Source organism: Zootoca vivipara, chromosome 12 (genome assembly GCF_965207765.1).
Source record: "Zootoca vivipara chromosome 12, rZooViv2.hap1.1, whole genome shotgun sequence".
NCBI lineage: Eukaryota > Metazoa > Chordata > Lepidosauria > Squamata > Lacertidae > Zootoca > Zootoca vivipara.
In genome coordinates this window covers 40,996,658-41,017,599 of record NC_142595.1, presented here as the reverse complement: position 1 = coordinate 41,017,599, position 20,942 = coordinate 40,996,658, and the positions used below count along the sequence as shown (strand labels likewise).

Here is a 20,942-nt window from a genome sequence, read left to right as displayed (position 1 = left end):
GTTATTTTGCTGAAATTTTGCTCAATTTTTTTTCTTTAATTCTTCATATATTGAATCCCAGAAAGCTTTAATTTTACCATATGTCAGGAACCCTTTTTGGATGGAGGGCTGTATTCCGCCCTAGGAACCCCCGGAGGGTCACATGGCAGTGATGGGCAGGGCCAGAGGAAAAAGTGAATTCTACCTTTGTAGTATTTCTACAGACCCTTCTCTAGCCAGGAAATCAAGAGGTATTGTCAGAGTTCAATGATACATTCAAGTTAGGAAAAAATCACTTGGGGTGTGAAGTAGGGCCAATGAGGAGTGCTCACCTGGGAAGAGGGCATGAGGCCTAGGAATAGTTTTGTGGGCCGGATGAAGGTTTGAAGGGGCTCCATTCAACCTCTAGGCCTGAGGTTCTCAATCTGAAAAGTTGCTTGTTCCGACAGCAGCATGGATGCTATTAGCCCAGAGATGGATAGAAGATAAAGTCCCTACCAGAGAAGAATGGCAAATTAAACTGTTGGACTATGCCTAAATGGCAAAATTGACCGGAACGCTCAGGAACCAAGAAGACTATAACTTTAATAAGGAATGGAAAAATTTACAATTTATCTTGGAGACCACTGTAAACAGATGAAAACATTAGCAGGATTGCAATATCACTTGTAATGTAATGGGATAATGGAGATAATATCTATGGAGATAATGGAGCTTAAAAAAAGGGGGGGTTACTGAAAAAGATGCAGTAGAAAAGATTTAAGAACAGAACCCATGGAGGGGAAGGTGGGAAGTCCAGAGATTCAGAGGAATATTTTAACCGTAGGTGTGTGTTGTAAAATCAAATAAAAAAAATTCAGAAAAAGAAAAAGGAAAGTTCCTTGTTCATCACAATTCTACTTGCTTTAAGGCACAGAATGTCTCAGGAAAGAGTAGCAGAATGTGGAAAAAAACCAGCCTTTGTTCTTGTCCTTGTCTAGATTGAGTGCCAGAGTTATGGGCGTGGGGCCCACCTTGCTTCCCTCCTTACCCAAGCAGAGACCCTTGTGGTAGCCAATCACATCGCTGCTTACCAGACTGACATCAGCAATGTCTGGATTGGTTTGCATGACATCCGGCATGTGAGTATCTGGAAACCGCTTCATTCCTGCTCTGACAATGTTCTCTGTGGGAAAGGCACCTTCTAACAAATGTTGTTCACACCGAGTGCCATTGCATCCCTAACTCTTCTTCTCAGCTGTGAATTTTGGAGGCCACTCCCTGTCAGTCATAGTGGTCACCTTGGATGTTAGTAGTGGTTTTTTAAGGACCACCCAATCAATTTAGGGCTGTAGACATCCTAGTTATGGAATAGGTCCTCCAATTTTGCAGTGCTATGTAGACTACCATGCTGTACAACCGTTATTTAATGGTTGATGGGCTGTTTCTGGTTTGATGGGCTCCAGGATGTAGGCCCCATGAACTGAGGTAAGAGGAGAACCAGTATCCCTTCACCTCCAAACTTTGTTACTTTCTCTCGTCACTCTACAGAATGGAAGATGGAGGTGGACAGATGAGTCTACCTACAACTACAAAGCATGGATGCCGGGGGCACCCAACAACTCGGGGAAGGATGAGTATTGTGTTGAGGCATTCTGTGAGCGAGGAAGTCGTTCCTGGTGATGACGCACTTGAGCAAAGAGCAGTAGGAGTTCCCAGGGGAAGTGCACATGAAAGAAGATGCCATCCTGAAGAAAGAGTTCGCAGCGAACGTGCAGGTAAAAAATGATTTTGTACCACCCAGAATCGAAGACTTTCCTAGGGTTGCCAGACTCAATAGAGGACAGGACTTCTGTGCCTTTAATTGCCCTGCTCTCTTTTGAGTCTGGAAACCTTAAAGAGAAACCAGCAGACCCTTTGCTTGGAAATTAAACAAAGGGTCTGCTGGTTTCTCTTTAAGGTTTCCAGACACAAAAGAGAGCAGGGCAATTAAAGGCACAGAAGTCCTGTCCTCTATTGAGTCTGGCAACCTTAGACTTCCCTGTTCAGTTATATTAACTTCACATGTTGTTGTCAAGGGCATATTCAATAGTCTTCAGTGACAGGATACTTCTATCTGAGTATTTCACCAATTGCGCATTGCTTTCAGTTATTTAGCTTTTCATATGTTGTGTCTTTTACTATGATTTGTAAGTTGTTTTAAGATGTTTGTGCAAATGGCTAAGAAACATAAAGAATGACAATAACATTAACATATTATTATTACTTATTGTTTCAATTTATATCCCACCCTGCTTCCCAAAGGAGCCCAGGGTGGCAAACACATCAATAATATTTCTAAGCATTGTAAAAAGAGTTTAAAACCTTCTAAAACAGTTTTTTATTTTATTTAAAAAAGTCTCTTAACCAATGGTTCCATATTTGAAAGGAATAGCAGCTTTCAGTCACCAAATGCCTGGGTAAACAGGGATGTTTTAAAATTCCTTCTGAAAGTCAGTAATGAGGGAGACGGATGCACCCCGCTTTGTCATAGGCCGATGCCAACAGGGTGACTTTAACAGAGGACTTGACAGATTCATGGAGGATGAAGCTGTCAATTGCTACTAGCCACAATGGTTGTGCTCTTCCTCCATGGCTAGGGAAGCAGTATGCTTTTCAATAGGGACGCAGGTGGTGCTGTGATCTTAACCACTGAGGCTCTTGGGCTTACCAATTGGAAGGCTGGCGGTTCCAATCCCTGTGACAGAGTGAGTTCATGTTGCTCTGTCCCAGCTCCTGCCAGCCTAGCAGTTCGAAAGCACGCCAGTGCAAGTAGATAAATAGGTACCGCTGAAGCGGGAACGTAAATGGCATTTCTTTGTACTCTGGTTTCCGTCATGGAGTTCTGTTGCACCAGAAATGGTTTAGTTATGCTGGCCACATGACCAGGAAAGCTGCCTGTGGACAAACGCCAACTCCCTTGGCCTGAAAGTGAAATGAGCGCCGCAACCCCATAGTCTCCTTTGACTGGACTTAACCATCCAGGGATCCTTCGCCCTTTCCTATGCTTTTCAAAATCAGTTGCTGTAACATGCAGGAGGGGAGAGCTGCTGCTGCATTCCTGCTTTTGGGTAACTAGTCATTGACATCATATTAGTATCTTAGTAGTGGATTTGTACAAGATCATCCACACAAGGGAGAGGAATCTGTCAACTGTTGGACTTTTCTTTTGCTCTTAGAATTCACCAAGTGGAGTGATGCAAAGTGCCACAAACTGAACGCCTACATCTGCAAACATGAACTGTAGCAAGGGCCTGGATTCAACTGTGCTTGGGAGACACTTGGGATCCAAAGGAAGGGGACTCCCCAGTGGATCTTCTATGATCTCCGGGACATCTTGGGGGCTTTCTTTTATTAAAGAGACAATGAGACAATGAACACAGATCATGCTCAACCCAAGGCCATTGTCACGTAACAGAAAAGTCGTATTTTATGTTATATAAAGAGCTTTCATTGCTGTCTCCAGAGAACCTGAGAACTGTAGTTCTGTGAGAGGGTCTAGGGGTCCCCCTGCCAAAAACTCCCTAAATGTTCCCCAAACTACAATTCCCAAGAACCTTTGAGGGGGGGAACCATAGCCACGAAGCATGGCCCTTATAAGGGCATAGTAGAATCATAGAATCATAGAGTTGGAAGAGACCACAAGGGCCATCCAGTCCAACCCCCTGCCAAGCAGGAAACATGGATGCACCCTTTGAAATCAAACTTTGTTATCCATACATTTGCTCTGCATGTGCTTCAATAGCTGCAAGTGTAGAAGATAAATGCTAATAAAACTTTCCTTAAGATATAAGTGTGAATTTATTTTTGGTGGGGTCATATTTCATTGCAATGGTGACAGCGTTCACTATTTCCAGTGTTAATCATTTGTGCATTTGAATAACGTCTACACCATCTTTTGTGTCCAAAAAAGACATTTAAGATGCCTCACACCTTTGATGAAGTGCCAAAAGAAAACAAGTCAATGAAACAGCAGAATCGTTTTTTGAAAAGAACTCAAATGAGTAGGTCCTGCAACAGAATGTTTCATGAAGAGTGCTTTGGTTAAGGTTTTCTGGCAGCCAGTTAGCCAGGCATGGCCTCATCCAGGAGACTCCATCGTATTTGCTTCCCCCTGGTTTCCCATCTCACCGCATTAATTAGCATTCTGTGGCCACTGAGCAGCATCAGTTCTCATTGGGCTCTCTCTCTCTCTCCCTCCCTCTCTCCCTCCCTCTCTCTCTGTGTGTGTGCGTGTGTGTTGAATGTGGGCTCCTGAGTGCTATTTTCTTTCAAGGTTTATTTGTATGACTGCAAATCTTGGAGTTGTCTCATGCCTGCTAACACCTCTCATTTAGCTGCAGACGGAGTCGTTTTGGCTATACTGTATTAGAATCACCTCTGAGTTTGCTATGTGCCTATACAATTGGGAGCCAAGATAGCAAGCCAAAAAACAGAAAAGTTTCGCAAAACCTTCAAAACACAAGGCCTAAAAGGCTGATTGCTTGCCAGAATGGAAAGGGCCTCCACAGGTAGTGAAAATCTGCCAAGGATGGGGCCAATTGGGTTTCCTTAGGCAGAGAATTCCACTCTCTGGGTAAAACAGCTGAAATGGCTCTCTTTCCCCAAGTAAATGTGTTTCCATTGCTGGGCTGCATAGCAGAGCCTATCCTGCAAATCTTAATACTCATGTTGGAGAAGATGGGGATTGCTCTGATCCTTGGAAGGCAGTGGGGCAAGGGGGAAACTGCTTTAACCTCCATTTGGAAAGTGCAGGCACGGCATAAGCAGAAATGTGGATGAGCCCTGGTCCCATAACCCGTAGCTCCACTGCACCTGGACCCACAAGTAGATTAAGGAGAGAGAGAGAGAGAGAGAGAGAGAGAGAGAGAGAGAGAGAGAGAATATGATTAGACCAGTCAGCCAGCACAAGCTTGAGACCTGAATGAGGATCTAAGTCAGAGACACCCTGGTCTGTGTGTGGCCCAATACCCAGTACACCTCAATGGCTCTCAAATATCTCCACCCAATGGGTCTTTCAGGATTTAGCCAGAGGCCTCCAAATAGCTATAGGACCAAGGATCACTGCCTGAGGCTCTTTTCATTATCAAACACAAACCCTTCTTATTCTTATTCTTATTCCTATTTTATTTCTACCCAACATAATAAAATAATAAACATTAAAAAAACCTTCCCTATACAGGCTGCCTTCAGATGTCTCCTAAAGGTTGTATAGTTACTTATCTCCTTTTCTGTGTGTGTGTGTGTGTGTGTGTGTGTGTGTGTGTGTGTGTGTATGTGTCACACAATTCCATACCCTCCAACATTTCTCCAATGAAAATAGGGACATCCTAATTAAAAGCAGGACTTTCGAGGATCAAATCAGAAACCGGGACGGTTTCTCTAAATCAGGGACTGTTCCTGGAAAATAGGGACACTTGGAGGGTCTGCAAACAATGCTGTGGACTCCAGTTGATCCACTGTCTGTTGCACTTGTGTTTTTTGGACAGAAGAGAAAACTGAAAAGCATAATAGTTCATAGCCTGTTTTGAAAACATAACCTAGCAGATGCAGTGTGTGAAATGTCTGGTTGTGTGCTGTGTGGTGCTTATTAGTGTTCTTGTGTTCTTGTGCAGCCATTTACAAGCATGTGCACTAGAGACAATATGTACACAGCCATTCACCATGAAGATATTTAGCTTCTAGGAATTAAATCATGACGACAAATATGGTGACTTGTAGTACTAAGATGTCTCTAAAGGACAAAGCAGGGGCAGTAAATTACCAGCAGGATATACTAGAAAACAGGGTACAGTGGTACCTTGGTCCTTGAACTTAATCCATTCCAGAAGTCCGTTTGACTCCCAAAACCATTTGAAAACCAAGGCATGGCTTCCGATTGGCTGCAGGAGCTTCCTGCACTAAAGCGGAAGCCGCGTTGGACGTTCGGCTACCGAAAAGCGTTCGAAAACCAGAACACTTACTTCTGGGTTTTCAGTGTCCGGGAGCTGATTTGTTCGTCAACTAAGTCATTCGAGAACCAAGGTATGACTGTATATCCCCAGTGGAATGGGGATGGATAGAAGCAATCTAGCAACCTTAGTACTGCAATCTTTGGCAATCTGATTTCAAAATTTGCATTCTTTCTTTATTCGTCAAATATTTGTAGGTCACCTTTCAGGTCTTACCCTTTGAAGGTGGTTTACCACAAGAAAAGTGCTACAAAATACCAAGAAGACAGTAATAGTAATAAAATAAAACCAACCAACTCAGCCAGCCAATGAAATCATAGCCCACAGCCCAGCCATTTGTCAATATTCACGAGTAGTTATTAAGCCTTTAAACACCTTGAGTCAAAGTCATTTAGGGCTTTAAAGATTAAAAACAGCACTTTAAATTGGGCTCAGAAATGCGGTGGCAACCAATGGCACAGTAATGGCCGCAAAAGCCCCCACTTCCCCACAGACAAACTAATGTGGGAACCTTGACTTGGGCCTGGAAATGAACTGGCAACAAGACCTGGAAGCTTGCCAGCCTCGCTAGTGAAACAATGACCCTGGCTTGCTCTGGTGCATATCTGGAGTGATATAAAGAAATCAGCAGGTGTAGGTAAACATTGTCCCCTGCAGGGCCGTCTTAAGCGCCCCTGGCGCCGTGGTGCGCCGGATCCCTCCGGCGCCCCCCGCCCCGTTTCCCAGCGCAGCTCGCGGCGCCCCCCTGGCGTGTTGGCGCCATGGTGCCCTGCACCACCCAGCCTGGCCGTAGGGCCGGCCCTGGTCCCCTGTTCATTTTACCACGACACCCCTTTCCTATCGATGCTACATTATTTTTTTCTTTTCTTTTTTACAGAGCCATGTTGTGTAATTGTTGGTTAAATTTCAAACATTTCAGATTCCCTTTTTTAAATTCTCTGGTAAACTCCTATTGGGTAAGTGGCTTGAAGTTCATTTCCTCTTTCCCCCTGTACCCTGCCCCTTTTAAGTTTTTGAGCTTCGGGCAGCAGCAGCTGGAAGGACATTCTCGCCTCTTCGAAAAGTCATATCCATAACTCAAGACCAGATTAAACTTGGGTAAGTTGTGTTTTTGTATATTCTATTGGAAGCCACCCAGAGTGACTGGGGCAACCCAGTCCAGATGAATTAATTCATATTTGGGGTTCTGGCTCCTCTAAGCTGCTGATTTGCATCCTGAGGAATCTGAAACAAGATCCTTCACAAATAAGGAAGCTCAGCCCTTGAGGAAGTGGGGGCATGTTCCCCATCTAAGAAAATTTAATCAACTAAGAAAATTTATCACCACCCCCACCCAGGAAGTGTTGATCCAATTTTACAGAGGTATCACTGAAACTGTTCTCTGTAATTCTATTACTGCCTGGTATGGCACAGCTCCAAGATGAACAAGAAAAGGCTCCAACGAGCAGTAAGAATTGCAGAAAGGGTAATTGGTGCTAGTTTGCCTTCAGTAGAGACACTTTATGCTATCCAAGCTAGGAAGAGAGCAGAGCGAATTGTTGCAGATCCTGCATCATCTGTTTGATCTACTTCCATCTGGACGTTGCTACACAAAAACAGCTACCCAGTAGGCACAGAAACAGTTTTCCCCCTTGTGCCATCAAAGTGTTAAATTTGTAATTGTGTAGCGGAAGTAGAGGGCAGTTATGGGTGGGGTTCCTTTGCAGAGCTATTGTATTGTGTAACAGTGTTTGTATAAAGTACGTTTACATTGCAATGTAGCCGAAGCAAAATTCCAAGTATGTTGGTACTTGGCCAATAAATTATTATGCTATGCTATGCTATGCTATGCTATGTCTTTAGTAGACAGAGCTTAAGGGAATTTGCCTTCCTATAATGTCCTCAAAATCACACAGTTCTGCACCACTTAGAGCTGGCCAGGCCAATAGACAGGACATTTTGTACAGAGGATTTCCTAAGGACACAGGCTAAGGAAGGAGATTAGTGCAGAAGTGGCAGAACTCAAATTGGGGGTGGGGAGACCTCAGCATCAGGGAGCTAAGAATGCCTCTCTTATCTGGCACTTGGGAATGTCCAAACCCATGTCTCCTCCCCAGAGTAGGAGAAGATGTGGCGCTTATATCTTATTGCCTTCTCAGATTTCTTAGTATCTTGCACATTCTGGACGTTAACTTCTTATTTACGAAGAAAGTCAGCCTCAAAATTGGAGGTGGGGAAGCTCAGGCCTGGGAGCCAAATGCAACCCCCCCCCCAATGGTCTCTCTCACTCGAAATCGCCATCTTCCTAGGCAGGCAAACATTTGTAGAACTGTAATCTCCTGATGTTTGGAAATGTAATATTTGATACCAGAGACTGTTGGGTCTGCAATGAAGTTTGATTTGGTCCCTGGGATTTTATGCAGCTGAATAAATGATACCAGCTGACTAACTGATATGCAGGATATAAACAAATATACTAATCATAGTCATACTCATTATTTTTGCCAGAGTTGAAAGCGCCCTTGAACTCTGATAATGCCTCTTGCATACTCTGTCTTGCTTTGAGTGGGACACCCCGGTATTACTGAAGCCATCCTGGCTTCTCTGATTGGCTCCTGGGATGTCCCATATTGGTTTCTGCGAGAGGGTGGTACACAGGCTGAGAACCTACCTGCCCGCAGACTGTCTCGCCAGAGTGGTGCAGGCTCTAGTTATCTCCCGCTTGGACTACTGCAATGCGCTGTACGTGGGGCTACCTCTGAAGGTGACCCGGAAACTACAACTAATCCAGAATGCGGCAGCTAGAGTGGTGATTGGGAGCGGCCACCGAGACCACATAACACCAGTCTTGAAAGATCTACATTGGCTCCCAGTACGTTTCCAAGCACAGTTCAAAGTGTTGGTGCTGACCTTTAAAGCCCTAAATGGCCTCGGTCCAGTATACCTAACGGAGCGTCTCCACCCCCATCGTTCTGCCCAGACACTGAGGTCCAGTACCGAGGGCCTTCTGGTGGTTCCCTCATTGCGAGAAGCCAAGTTGCAGGGAACCAGGCAGAGGGCCTTCTCGGTGGTGGTGCCCGCCCTGTGGAATGCCCTCCCATTAGATGTCAAAAAGGAAAACAGCTACCAGATTTTTAGAAGACACCTGAAGGCAGCCCTGTTTAGGGAGGCTTTTAATGTTTAATATTTTATTTCATTTTTCTGTTGGAAGCCGCCCAGAGTGGCTGGCTTCCAACAGAAAAATTATTATTATTATGAAATACGTGCATTTTGTGGGGACTGTGCTCTTGCACAAGTAAAGCCCAAAAAAACACGCGCCTTGATTTCCATCTGCAGCATGCTGGAGGCTATTCTCTTGCTTGTCTGGATGCAACACAGAAGGAAGTGTGCATGAATCCATGCAGAAAATATCCTAGTAAAATTTACATTTGCTGCTTGACACACTTTGACCTCTGGCCCTGCTTGCCTTTGGCACGTGGCCCTCAGAAGGTAGCCCAGAAAGGAATGTGGCTCTTGGCTTGAAAAAGATTCATCATAACTTGCTGCAGTGGGATGCAATGTGTATGTGTGTGTGTGGATTATAAAACATTCTGGCAATTACTAAAGTCAACCAGCCCCCAGATTTCCTGAAAGGAAGGGGGGGGGGACATAATGGTGGGCGATGGGCGATTACATAGGTTTATTTTACAGGGGGAAGGGTGGAAGCAAGATGATGATTCTGATTGTTACGCAGTTTAAGGGCTTCAAGGGGCCAAGCCCCAAAGGGGGCAAAAGGCCCAAATAAGGTAGGGGTGGGGAGGGGAGGGGGAGGGGAGGGGCAAGGGAAGATTAATGACAGAGCAATGAAAAGAAGGGAAAATTTGGAACAAAAGACTACTGAAAGAAATTAAACAGGAACTAAAAGGGAAAAATTTAGGGAAAATCAGAAGAATTCACCATTCGATGAGCTGCTCTCCAAAAGGATCGCTGTGAACTGCTCTCCAAAGCGGATTGCTGTTTTCCTTCGGGTTGGCAACGGAGACAATAGGTGTGTTCCGGTGCACTGAGACCTGAAAGAGAAGCTCAGGGTCACGTGCAGTGGTTAAATAGTGGTCCCTCTAACTGTTTGACTGGCATGCCCATAGCCCAATTGCACCCCTGTTAGAGGGACCACCAATAGGGTGTTGTGGCCGCTCCAATGGTCCTGCCCCAACACCTAGGCCTGATTGCCGGGTCCCACCGCAACAAGTGCCCTCTTGTTAGGGAGGACCCGATTTGCGTGTGGAGACCCTTTCACCAGGTTGTCAGGGGATTGTTGAGGCTTCTCCCGAGTAAAGACGCTCCAGTCCGTTCTGTCTTTAATGGTTTTTATTGTGCATACTATTTACAGTGCAGAGATAGCAGAAAACATGACCTCCTAGTCACTCGCAGAATCCGGCAATGGCGCCTGCGACGAAAGTCCTTTACTTTCCGTCTTATAACTCTGACCTCTCAATTATTAAAAGCCCTAGCAGGGATTTCTGAGGAAAATCAAACCTCCCACTTATCCCTCTAGCCTTTCTTTAAACCCTCTAGCACTCATGGGTTTTCAAAAATAAAAGAGAGTCCTCTTCCAGCCTAAACGTGACCAGGTACCTATATAGACTTGGGGCTATAAGTAAGACTGTTCCTCTGTGTACTCAGATAAGGGTTTCACTTCACTAGAAACTCCCTCACTGTAAAGCTAGCCTCCTTCCTGAGGTAACTTTATTATCATTCAGAACCTGTCTCCTCCTTTAGCCCCCCTCCTTTTCTTGGTGTACTCTCAGCCACAACTAACCTTCCTCCTCTAAAAGGCAGTTTTGACAGTTTAAAAGAGTTCCCCACCAACTGGGTTCCTGGATACCTTAGCTGGAAAATGAAATAGACGATTTACTGGTATGACACTTTAAAGATGGATATTTATTGGCTTGAATCTTAATGGTTGCTTTCTGGTAACATTGGTATAAACTTAATTTCACAGGTAACGTTCTTGGTAATCAAATAACAGAATACCTATCCACTACTTCATCTACTCTAAATTCTACCTTCTCCACAACCACCCAAGCTCCCACACAAAAAAACCCCAACCGCCAACTCACATAACTGTTCCCCTTTCCATTTAAACCCCCTGCAGGCCACGCCTCCCATGGAATGTTGCTGCCAGTTAACCAGGAGTCTGGGTTAACCCTTTGATAGGTTGGTTGTGAAACAAAAATATAACAGAACAGTTTCAAATTCGCCACAGCGCCCTTCTGCTCCGGGGCCAGCATAATAGCCTGGGCACCCCGAAATGGCGCCCTCTAACCTTGCGTTTGGGTGCGCGCCTCAATTCGGGTGCCAGAAGCGGCTGTGCTCCCCCTCCTACTTGTTGGCTGGAGTGGTGCAGGGGCTCTGATACACCACTGAGCCATGCCTCCTCCACTCCACTCCCATCCTCATTTCCTCCCCCTGACCCGCTACTGCTGCTCTCACTGGGCGAAGTGCTGGTCAGGATGATGGGGGGGGGGAGGCTCCCTGTAGGGAGGTCCCCTGACAATGGCCTAGAAATAAATTCAGACAGGACTCAAATTTTTGGCTTGGTTTTTGGCAGAATTTAGGCCACGACTTTATTGATTACAAATCAAGTGAGTGGTTGCATAGGCTCTGGTTTGGCTAGCACCTGAGCTTGCAGGTAGTGCTGACTCCAGTTAGCAACTGGCAGTCAGATCTGGCACCTGGGACAGAGGCAGGCAGCGGTGACTGCCAAGCCTCCCCCAAATGCGCCCTGAACTCAGACTCAGGGCACAACCCCGCTCGGGGAAGACCAGCCATGAGTCCTTGGATTCCTTTTACAGGAATACCCATAGATGGCTAGGGATCCTGCCATCTCTATCTACAATAACCAGAGCCTATCCGCCAACCTTACAAGTTGTGATGATTTGCTATGCGGCAGGCGAAACCCAAGTGGCACCAACCAATCAGCCAAATGGGGGAAATTCCTGCTGTGCCACTGCCTCAACGACAGGCGACATACGACGGCATAGCAAGGTCAAGCGAAAGCCCTAAAAGTAGGGAGAGGTGGGCGGGTGTTCCGGTGCTCTAAGACCTGAAAGGGTCAAGTGCAATGGATAAATAGTGTTCCCTCTAACTCCTTTGACTGGCATGCCCATAGCCCAATTGCACCCCGTTAGAGAGAACACCAATAGGGTGTTGTGGCTGCTCCAATAATAGTCCATGCCCCAACACTTAGGCCTGATTGCCGGGTCCCACCGCAACGCATGCCCTCTTGTTAGGGAGGACCCGATTTACTTAGATAATGTTACTAATTTTAACAGACTCAGCTATGAACTGTATGAATGGCAAGATGATTAGGTGATATTTGAAAGGTCAAGCTTCGCAAAGTTGCCAAAGAGAAAAAAGCAAGTTCCAGTGACTGATGGCCATCCCAAAGAACCAGGACTTTGTTTTAAGGAACAATATTCCTTGAATGGAGTAATGTCCCATTGCAGGACCACATTGTGTCCTTTTGCCTAGAGACACTGAGACAAGGCCAGAAATGATTATCTTTAATTTGTGTTGCCTTAGGAGGGGTTCATCATTCAAAAGATATACAATGCACAGTATCAGTCTGCTTGTCATAGACAGGATGGAATGCAGCTGTTTATCTCAGGTCTCATCCAATCATATTTAACTTAGTTTCAATAGAGGCTTCCCATAAATGCTCCACCACATTTCATATAAGGTGTATAAGGGTTCCTGTCCCCCCTCCCAAGAAATAGGCATCTCTTTAACATTTCCCCCTTTTTTTCCTCCCAGTAGATTCTTAGACGCCACCATGCTGGTCTCTGGCTGCCTGCTGGTTCGCCTGGCCATCCTTCTCAGCGTCCTCCTGGTGCAGTCCTGCGAAGGGCAGTCTTGGGAAGCTTTTCAAAACAAGCACATTGATTACCCCAAAACACAAGCCCCCAACCCCAATGCCTACTGCAACCTCATGATGGTGAAGAGGAAGCTGAATCCGACTAGATGCAAACCGAGGAATACTTTCATCAACCATGCCAAGGAGTCTGTCCAAGAAGTCTGCGGCAGTGGTGGGAAGCCTTACGAAAAGAATCTCTATGACAGCATCGAGAACTTCCCCATGATTGACTGCAACTTCACTGATGGTAAACCTCCTAATGACTGCAAATACAAAGGCCTAGAGTTCTCCAGACGCATTCGTGTGGCCTGCCAAAACAATATGCCCGTTCACCTGGAAAAGCTGCTGTAATAGGCAGAAAACCACGCAAGCCACACGCTGCCCATTGAAGCCAGAATGCTTCTTTGGCCATTTCTCCCTGCAACGCATCCACATCGTTGGCTTTCCCCAGTTTAACAGTCATTTCCCTTTTCCAGGGGACCCTGGGAGCTGTAGCTCTAAGGGCAATGACGCCGGGCTTCTAACTAAGCATTCTGTTGCTTTCTCTCAATGGCTATTCTCTCAATAAAGCTCATTCTATCAAAAGCAAAATGTGTGTCTCTGTGCCTACATTCTGCCTATGAAGAGCTCAGAAGCTCTTTACGAGTGAAAGCAGGAAATCAGAGAAACTTGTTTTCTCCCCAGAGAGAATTAAGGAAATCTTTAACGAACTCCTGCATAATAAAACTCTTTTTTCACAAGAACTGGAATATACAAGATTATGAATGTACGAGACACTGTCTGTGACTAGGTATTATTTTTTTGTTGTTGTTGTAAAACACAGCTTGTGCAGGATGTATGTGTAGTTTTCATTGAGAAACTGGCTCATCTTCCTGTTGGGATTAAAGCGACAAGGCTTGCAATATTCTACCTGAACCATTGGGGGGGGGGGCGTGATGGATAGAAAGGAAACCTGTTCTTCCCTCTCTTTAGGTAACTACTGGTTGGAAAAGTACATTACTTCCTCTCAGGTCTTCCTTCTTTTCTTCTATCCTGCCTCCTCTTCATGTTAGTCCAAGTATGGCTTAGCATGTGCTGAGATAAGCCCTTGGTCCACCCAGCTCACCATGATCTTCACTGATGTGGGGTGAGGCCCCAGAGTTACAGGCAAGGTTATTTCCACTTGGAAATGCAGGATAAGAAGCAGGGACCTTCTGCATGCAAAGCAGATGTTCTACCTCTGCACTATGGTTCTTCCTTCAACGCCTGTCAATACCATCAGTTCCTGGAAACATCTGGTTGGGCACTGAAAAAACAGGATGTTGGACTAGATGGGCTTTAGGTCTGATCTGATAGGGCCGATATGTTCTTAAATACACCTAATTCAAGCTATTTTGTTGCCTGCTCTGAAACTCCTCCTCCTCCTCCTCCTCCTCCTCCTCCTCCTCCTCCTCCTCCTCCTCCTCCTATTATTATTCCTTCCAGCAGCACCTTACAAACCAACTAAGTTTGTCATTGGTATGAGCTTTCGTGTGCATGCACAGGTCTTCAGATACCTTGGTCTCTAAGGTGCTACTGAAATGAATTTTTTTATATATTTTTTTGTTTCGACTATGGCAGACCAACACGGCTACCTACCTCTAACTATTATTATTATTATTATTATTATTATTATTATTATTATTATTATTATTATTTAACTGCCCTTCATCAAACAATCTCAGGGCGGTTCACAGAATAAAATACAAGATAAAAGCACAAGTAAGTATTCAAAACAAAAACAACTAAACAATACCCCCCTTTCCAACAGACACATTTAAAAGACTGTAGAATAGGGATCAGTAAAAGACCTGGTTGGAGAGGAATGTTTTTGCCTGGGTCCTAAAAACGTATAATGAAGGTGCCAGGCAAACCTCCCTGGGGAGAGCATTCCACAAACAGGGAGCCATCGGGATTCCTTGCGGCAATAATGATCCCCTAAACTAGGAGTTTAGGATGCGGGTGGTTCTGTGGTCTAAACCACTGAAACTAGGGCTTGCCGATTGGAAGGTCAGCGGTTCGAATCCCCGCGACGGGGTGAGCTCCTGTTGTTCAGTTCCAGCTCCTGCCAACCTAGCAGTTCAAAAGCACGTTAAAGTTGCAAGTAGATAAATAGGTACTGCTACAGTGGGAAGGTAAACGGCGTTTCCGTGTGCTGCTCTGGTTCACCAGAAGCGGCTTTGTCATGCGGGCCACATGACCTGGAAGTTGTAAGCCACCTCCCTCGGCCAATAATGCGAGGTGAGTGCCGCAACCCCAGGGTCGGTCACGACCGGATCTAATGGTCAGGGGTCCCTTTAGCTTACGTTTACTGGGAACCATTGTCGTTTTCTGTTCTGCCTTTAACCAAAAGAACACAAATGCAACAGACAGCAACATTTCCACTGATGTGTTCTTTCCCAGTCTTACCTGGAGATGCCAGGTATTGAACCCTGACCTTGTACATGGAACACGCATGCTCTGTTACTGTCCTTTGTGGGGATGGGTGGGGAGTGGTGGGAATGGATTTGGATTGTAAGTGGAAGAAAATGGATTTTTAGTGGGATAAGAGAGTCATGGAGAAGGAGAAAGGCCCAGTTTCCAATTTTGAAGTTCTGGTGTCTCACTAAGATAAGCAGGTGAGAATTTGGTAATGTCTCCTGGCCTGAAGCCATCCTGGTACAGCAACAATACTTGCTCTCCAATAGCAGAGATGAGGAAGCCATAGAAAGCAAGAAAATGAACAGGTTGCCTCTAATGCTCCTTTGTCACTAGGTGGCAGCAAAAAGCAAGGATTGAACTCTCAGCTGGGGAATCAGCAAGAATGTTGGTCAGCCTACAAATATTAACAGTTGCATTTCCACAAATAAGTGCTGTGCTTGGTTCATTCCATTCAGATAATCAGGTTTTTAAAACCAGTTTCTCTCTTTATGAAAACAAACGGAATGGCTTTTTTATTTTTATTTTTGCATGCAGCATCAGAGACAATATAATAAAGTCAAGACTGGGAGTCGGGGATATTTACATTTTAGACCAGGAGTGGGGGGTGTTTTATCAGCCTGGTGGCCACAGTTCCTTCTCTTCAACCTTCCAGGGGCTTCGTGCCAGCAATGGTCACAACAACAAATGAAAAGCTTATCTGTGCTGTAGGTTATTTTCTACACACTCATACAAACACTCTATCTTTCTTCCGGAGAAGCAGTAGACATGATCAGAGCTTAAGGGCACATTCCAACCATTCAGAATCATCTGGGGTGGCAAGCAAGGCCACAGAGCATTGTTTTTTCCCCCCAGGAAATTTCAGAAGTCTGCATTCAGCCCCTAAGCCTGAAGTCCCCCATTCTCCTGTGTTAGCCCCGACTTTAATGAACTTATGGGGGTGTCTTTTTATACAGCGTCAACATAACTGTGCTTGGGGGGCCCATTTTCATTCTGCTCAGGGGGACCTGAAGTTCTGCCCTGATGAAGGCACATGAACCTGTGACAGTGTTAAATCTAAGCAGGTTTCAGGCTGTTTGCAGTCTGGAGAAAACGTTTTGTGGAAGCAGTTCATTTACTCTGAGCCCTCTGGAAGAAGAACAGTGTCTAACTTATTTTGACTCCACCCTTTTTACCCATCATCTGATGTGCACCTTTTGAAAGCAAAAAAAATAAATGCTGTGTGGCGAGATACACTGGTAAAGGGCCCCCGGACGTTGAACGGTCTATTGACCCAATACCTCCCTTGCCTATTTCTTCCCTTGCTGCCACCAACCAGTAAGTCTGTGTACTGGTACACAATTGATTGGAATCCAGTCAGATGAACAGTGAACAAAACAATTCTGTTTATTTAAGGTGATGATCTTACAAGCATAAAAATTATTCACGGTTTCTCAAATACGTTTACTTAAACTTAACCTTTAGTATTAGTTCTCCCCCTGTTCCTCCCTGACCGAAGTTCCCTTCTTATTACTCTTACAGATTCCGCACCACGGCTCACCTCCCTAGCTTCTCTAACCCTCTCTCTATCTCAAACTCCTCTCCACCTCTCTCATCAAATCCCATCAACTTAACTCAACTCAACTCCTTTATCTCTTTTATCTCCCCCTCCTGTCTGCCTGCTTCTCCTTATATACCCCTGCTTCTGCCTGGAGAGCTCCTATTGGCTGTTTACCTCCCTTGCAACTTAACTCCTGCTAGACCCCTAGAGGTGAATACAGACGGGAATTCACCCCTAGAGGTGAATTCTGCCCAGCTCCGGAAGCAGCCAAGGTCACTCAGCCAGGTGCCAGGCAACCCAGCGGACGTGGTCGTGGGACCCGCCAGCAGCGCCGAGGCAGAGGACGTGGGAAAACTCCAGATAGGCCTGTCAGCCGTCTTTCTGCTGCCTTAGCAACGATTCGAAACAGAGGACAGGACAGTTTCACTTTTATTATCGACTCAGGCAGCACCCATCATCTTGTACCGCCTTCAGGACAGATCCTGAACTGCAGGCCACTTGAAGATGAAAAGAGCCTGCATCTTGCTGATGGTTCTTCTGGAACAATTAAACGCAAGGGTGTTTTTTATATGCAATGCTTAGACACTAACCTTGATGTTTATGTTGTACCAGGCATGGAAAATGGTCTTTTAGGTGTGTCTTGCTTATTGCGTGAGGGCTTTGAAATAAGTTTTGCCAATGGTGTTTGCAAAATTGCCAGAGATGGGGCTGAGCTGGTAAGTGTTACTGTTGGGTCTGATGGTCTGTTTGTCCTAGATGGGAGGGGGCAAGCAGGTGGAAGTAACACTGGTGATGCTCAGGCTAAAAGTGCCAATACCCCAAAGGGCACAGAGGGCGCTATCCATAAGGATTGTATTCATGCTTGGCACAGAAAATATTGTCACATGTCTTTTCCTTATGTGAAAAAAGCCCCTGATTTTGTCAAAGGTTGCAGGTTCAAGCCATGTCAAAAACACCTGCAATGCCGCGCATGTGCGAAAGCGAAGACGAAGAGATGCTCTTATCCTAGGTCTGAGAGGAAGAGCACAAAGCCATTTCAGTTAGTGCATTTGGATATTTCTGGGCCTATGTCAACGTTAAGTTTAGGTGGTTCAAAATATGTTTTGTGTCTTCTGGATGATTTCAGCCATTTTTCCTGGGTCATAACACTGAAAGAGAAGGGGGAGGCTGCCAAAGTGATAAAAGAGTGGGTAGCCGAAGTAGAACTACAGTTCTCCGTCACTGTCCAGTGTTTCCAGAGTGACAGGGCGGGAGAGTTTTTGAGTGCAGAACTACAAGGGTTTTTCCGCAGCAAGGGAATTAGGCACAGAAAAACCGCTCCTTTTAGTCCACAGGAGAATGGTTTAGCTGAAAGGAAATTTAGAACGCTGTCTGAACTGGTAGAGGCAACGTTGTTTGATGCAGGACTACCCCAGAAGTTTTGGGGGGAATGCTATAAATTTGTGAATTATTGTTCCAATCGCGCTTTTAATTCAGTTGTGGACAACACACCCTACTACATGTTGTATGGCAAAGTTCCGAAGGTGCACTATTTCAGAACTTTTGGGTGTGAGGCTTGGGTTCTAATTCCAAAGCAGAAGCGCAGAAAGGGAGGATCAAGATCCAGAAAAATGATCTTCTGTGGTTACGAACCAAACTCAAAGGCTTGGAGGTTTGTACCAGCAGAGGGGGACCAAACCCGCGTTCACATTAGCAGGAGTGCTACGTTCTGTGAACAAGAGGGCTGGAGACGCATTCATGCTAACCCCGAAGTTCTTCTTGACTGGTCTTCAGGTTTTGACCAGGAAGAGGAAACTCAGGTGGCTGATGCTGGAGTTCCAGGTGCTGCAGGACCAGATCCAGGTCAGGTAGCTGGTCCAAGTGGTGTAGCTCCTAGGGAAGTGAAGCAAGTAGTCAGAAGCGCACCGACTTCACCCCAGGTCAAGCCTGGGAAGTACAGCAAACGTGGTAGGTCACCCACTTCACCCAAAGCAAGCCCAGAGGGGGCTGCAAAGCGTAGTAGGTCTCTTGACAGTGCTGCTAGTCCGAGAGAGCCACAGTCAGAGACAAGCAGTTCGGATTTAGAGGGGGAAGATGTGGGACCAAGGCGTTCAAAACGCACCACGAAAGGTAAACCACCTGAAAGGTTTTCAGCTGTCAGTGTATGGGCGACCCTAGCAGTGTGTGAGCCTGAAAGCTTTGAAGAGGTGCAACAGTTGTCAGTAGAGGAAGCTGGTAAGTGGAAAGTTGCAATGGAGAAAGAGTTGAACTCCATGCAATCTCTTGGTGTGTATAGCCTAACACAGCTGCCAGAAGGCAAGAAAGCAGTCAGTTGTAGGTGGGTCTACAGGCTGAAACCCACAGTGACTGGAGAGCCTCAGTACAAGGCTAGATTAGTGGCTAGAGGTTTTACTCAGAAGAAAGGAATCCACTACACAGATGTCTTTAGTCCGACTTCGAGAGCGGAATCTTTCAGGATGCTTTTAGCGACTGCAGCGCAGAGAGGCCTAGTGGTCAACCACTTTGATGTGGACACCGCTTATTTGAACTCTGACCTCCAGGAGGAGTTGTACATGTTGCCTCCTCCAGGGTTTGAGAGTGACGTGCCAGGTCAGGTGTGGAAGCTGCACAAGTCGATCTACGGTCTGAAGCAATCTGCTAAAAATTGGAATTCATGTCTTGATTCTGTTTTGAAGAGCCTAGGTTTCAGGAAGAGTCTAGCTGACAGTTGTCTGTATCTCAGAGGTGAAGAAGAACAGCAGGAACTGTTGCTTGTCTATGTAGATGACTTGATCTGCTTAGCAAAGAGCCAGATGCAAGTGCAGAAGTTTGCAAAAGAGCTAGGCAAGAGGTTCAAACTCAAGAATCTAGGTGCAGTGAATGTTTATCTAGGTGTACAGATAGACAGAACTGAGGATGGAAGTTTTTTGCTCAGTCAGAAAGGCAAGATTGAACATTTGCTTGAGAAGTTCAGAATGTCTGATTGTAAAGGGGTCAGAACACCCATGGAGACAAACTTTGTGAAAGATTCACAAGTGAAGGACAAAGTAGCGTTTGAGAGTCCTGAAGTGTTTCAGTCAGCGCTAGGGAGTCTGTTGTATTTGTCACAATGGAGCAGACCAGATATTGCTTTTGCAGTCAATTTGCTCAGTAGAGAAGCATCGAAACCTAGCGTGCATGCTTGGAATGGCATTAAGAGAGTGCTTAGGTATTTGCAGGAGACCAAAGAGTATTGTTTGGAGATGTCAGCGCAAGGTGAGCCACAACTCACTTGTTTTGCAGATGCTGATTGGGCCAATCAGGAGGACAGGAAGTCAGCGACTGGTTTGGTAGTCAAGTTTGGAAATGCCCTGATTGGTTGGCGGTCGCGCAGGCAAAGCCTAATAGCAATGTCTTCCACGGAAGCCGAATTCTGTGCGTTGTCTGCGACATGCACTGAATTGGAGTACTACAGATGTTTGGTCCAGGAAATCTGGGGTGATTGTAGCCAGCCCATCACTGTTTGGGGCGACAATCAACCATCTTTGAGACTGGCGGAGTCTGGACAGTTCAAGGCCAGAACCAAACACTTAGACATCCGCTTCCGAAACGTATGTCAGAGCATACAGGTAGGCTTGGTGAAGTTGAGGTATTGTCCAAGCCAAGAGAACCTAGCAGATGGGTTCACAAAACCCTTGAGTTTCCAACGGCATGGGGAATTCTGTGAAGGGTTGGTTTTGGGGTAAGTTTGGATACCCGCCATCCCCAGTGTTCAGGTGAGAGGGGGTGTGATGAGTAACAAGTAACTAAAGAGTTAACTGTGTACTGTAGCACCTGACCACTGAGGAAGATCATGTTACAGAATGTACCAGAAGTGTTTCTGTATGTTGCAGTTGGTTTCGTTTCTGCCTGGGAGACGGTCGCAAGATGTCTGCGCTCTCACCAGGTTGTTTGTTATTTTCTCTCTAGAATAAACTTAAGTAGTTATTAGAACACTTTGGACTCTGTGTGTTCTTAAGAGGCTTTTTATCCAACGGCTATACAAGCTTTCGCTGTGTGAGAAGAAGAACTCTGCTGTGTGTGTGTTTTACTGCCAGCCCGGTTCTACGGAAGCAGAGAAGCGGAGAGGAAGCGCGCCGGGCGATAATCAGAGGCTCCTAATTGAGTCATAAACAACTCAACGGAG

At 45.7% G+C, this 20,942-nt stretch overlaps 2 pseudogenes across 2 annotated transcripts; both read left to right on the top strand.

Annotated features, from left to right (window-relative positions):
• The first annotated feature begins 753 nt into the window (after positions 1 to 753).
• LOC118095655 (C-type lectin-like) lies at positions 754 to 3,244 on the top strand (annotated as a pseudogene).
• Positions 3,245 to 6,781: 3,537 nt separating this feature from the next.
• On the top strand, positions 6,782 to 13,413 carry LOC118094958 (ribonuclease pancreatic pseudogene; annotated as a pseudogene). Of its 2 annotated transcripts, none has more exons than XR_015946546.1 (2): positions 6,782 to 7,046; positions 12,726 to 13,413. The product of XR_015946546.1 is annotated as a ribonuclease pancreatic pseudogene, transcript variant X2 (transcript). The 2 variants fall into 2 exon arrangements; XR_015946545.1 differs by having other exon boundaries at positions 6,790 to 7,046; positions 12,723 to 13,413.
• Positions 13,414 to 20,942: the final 7,529 nt, after the last annotated feature.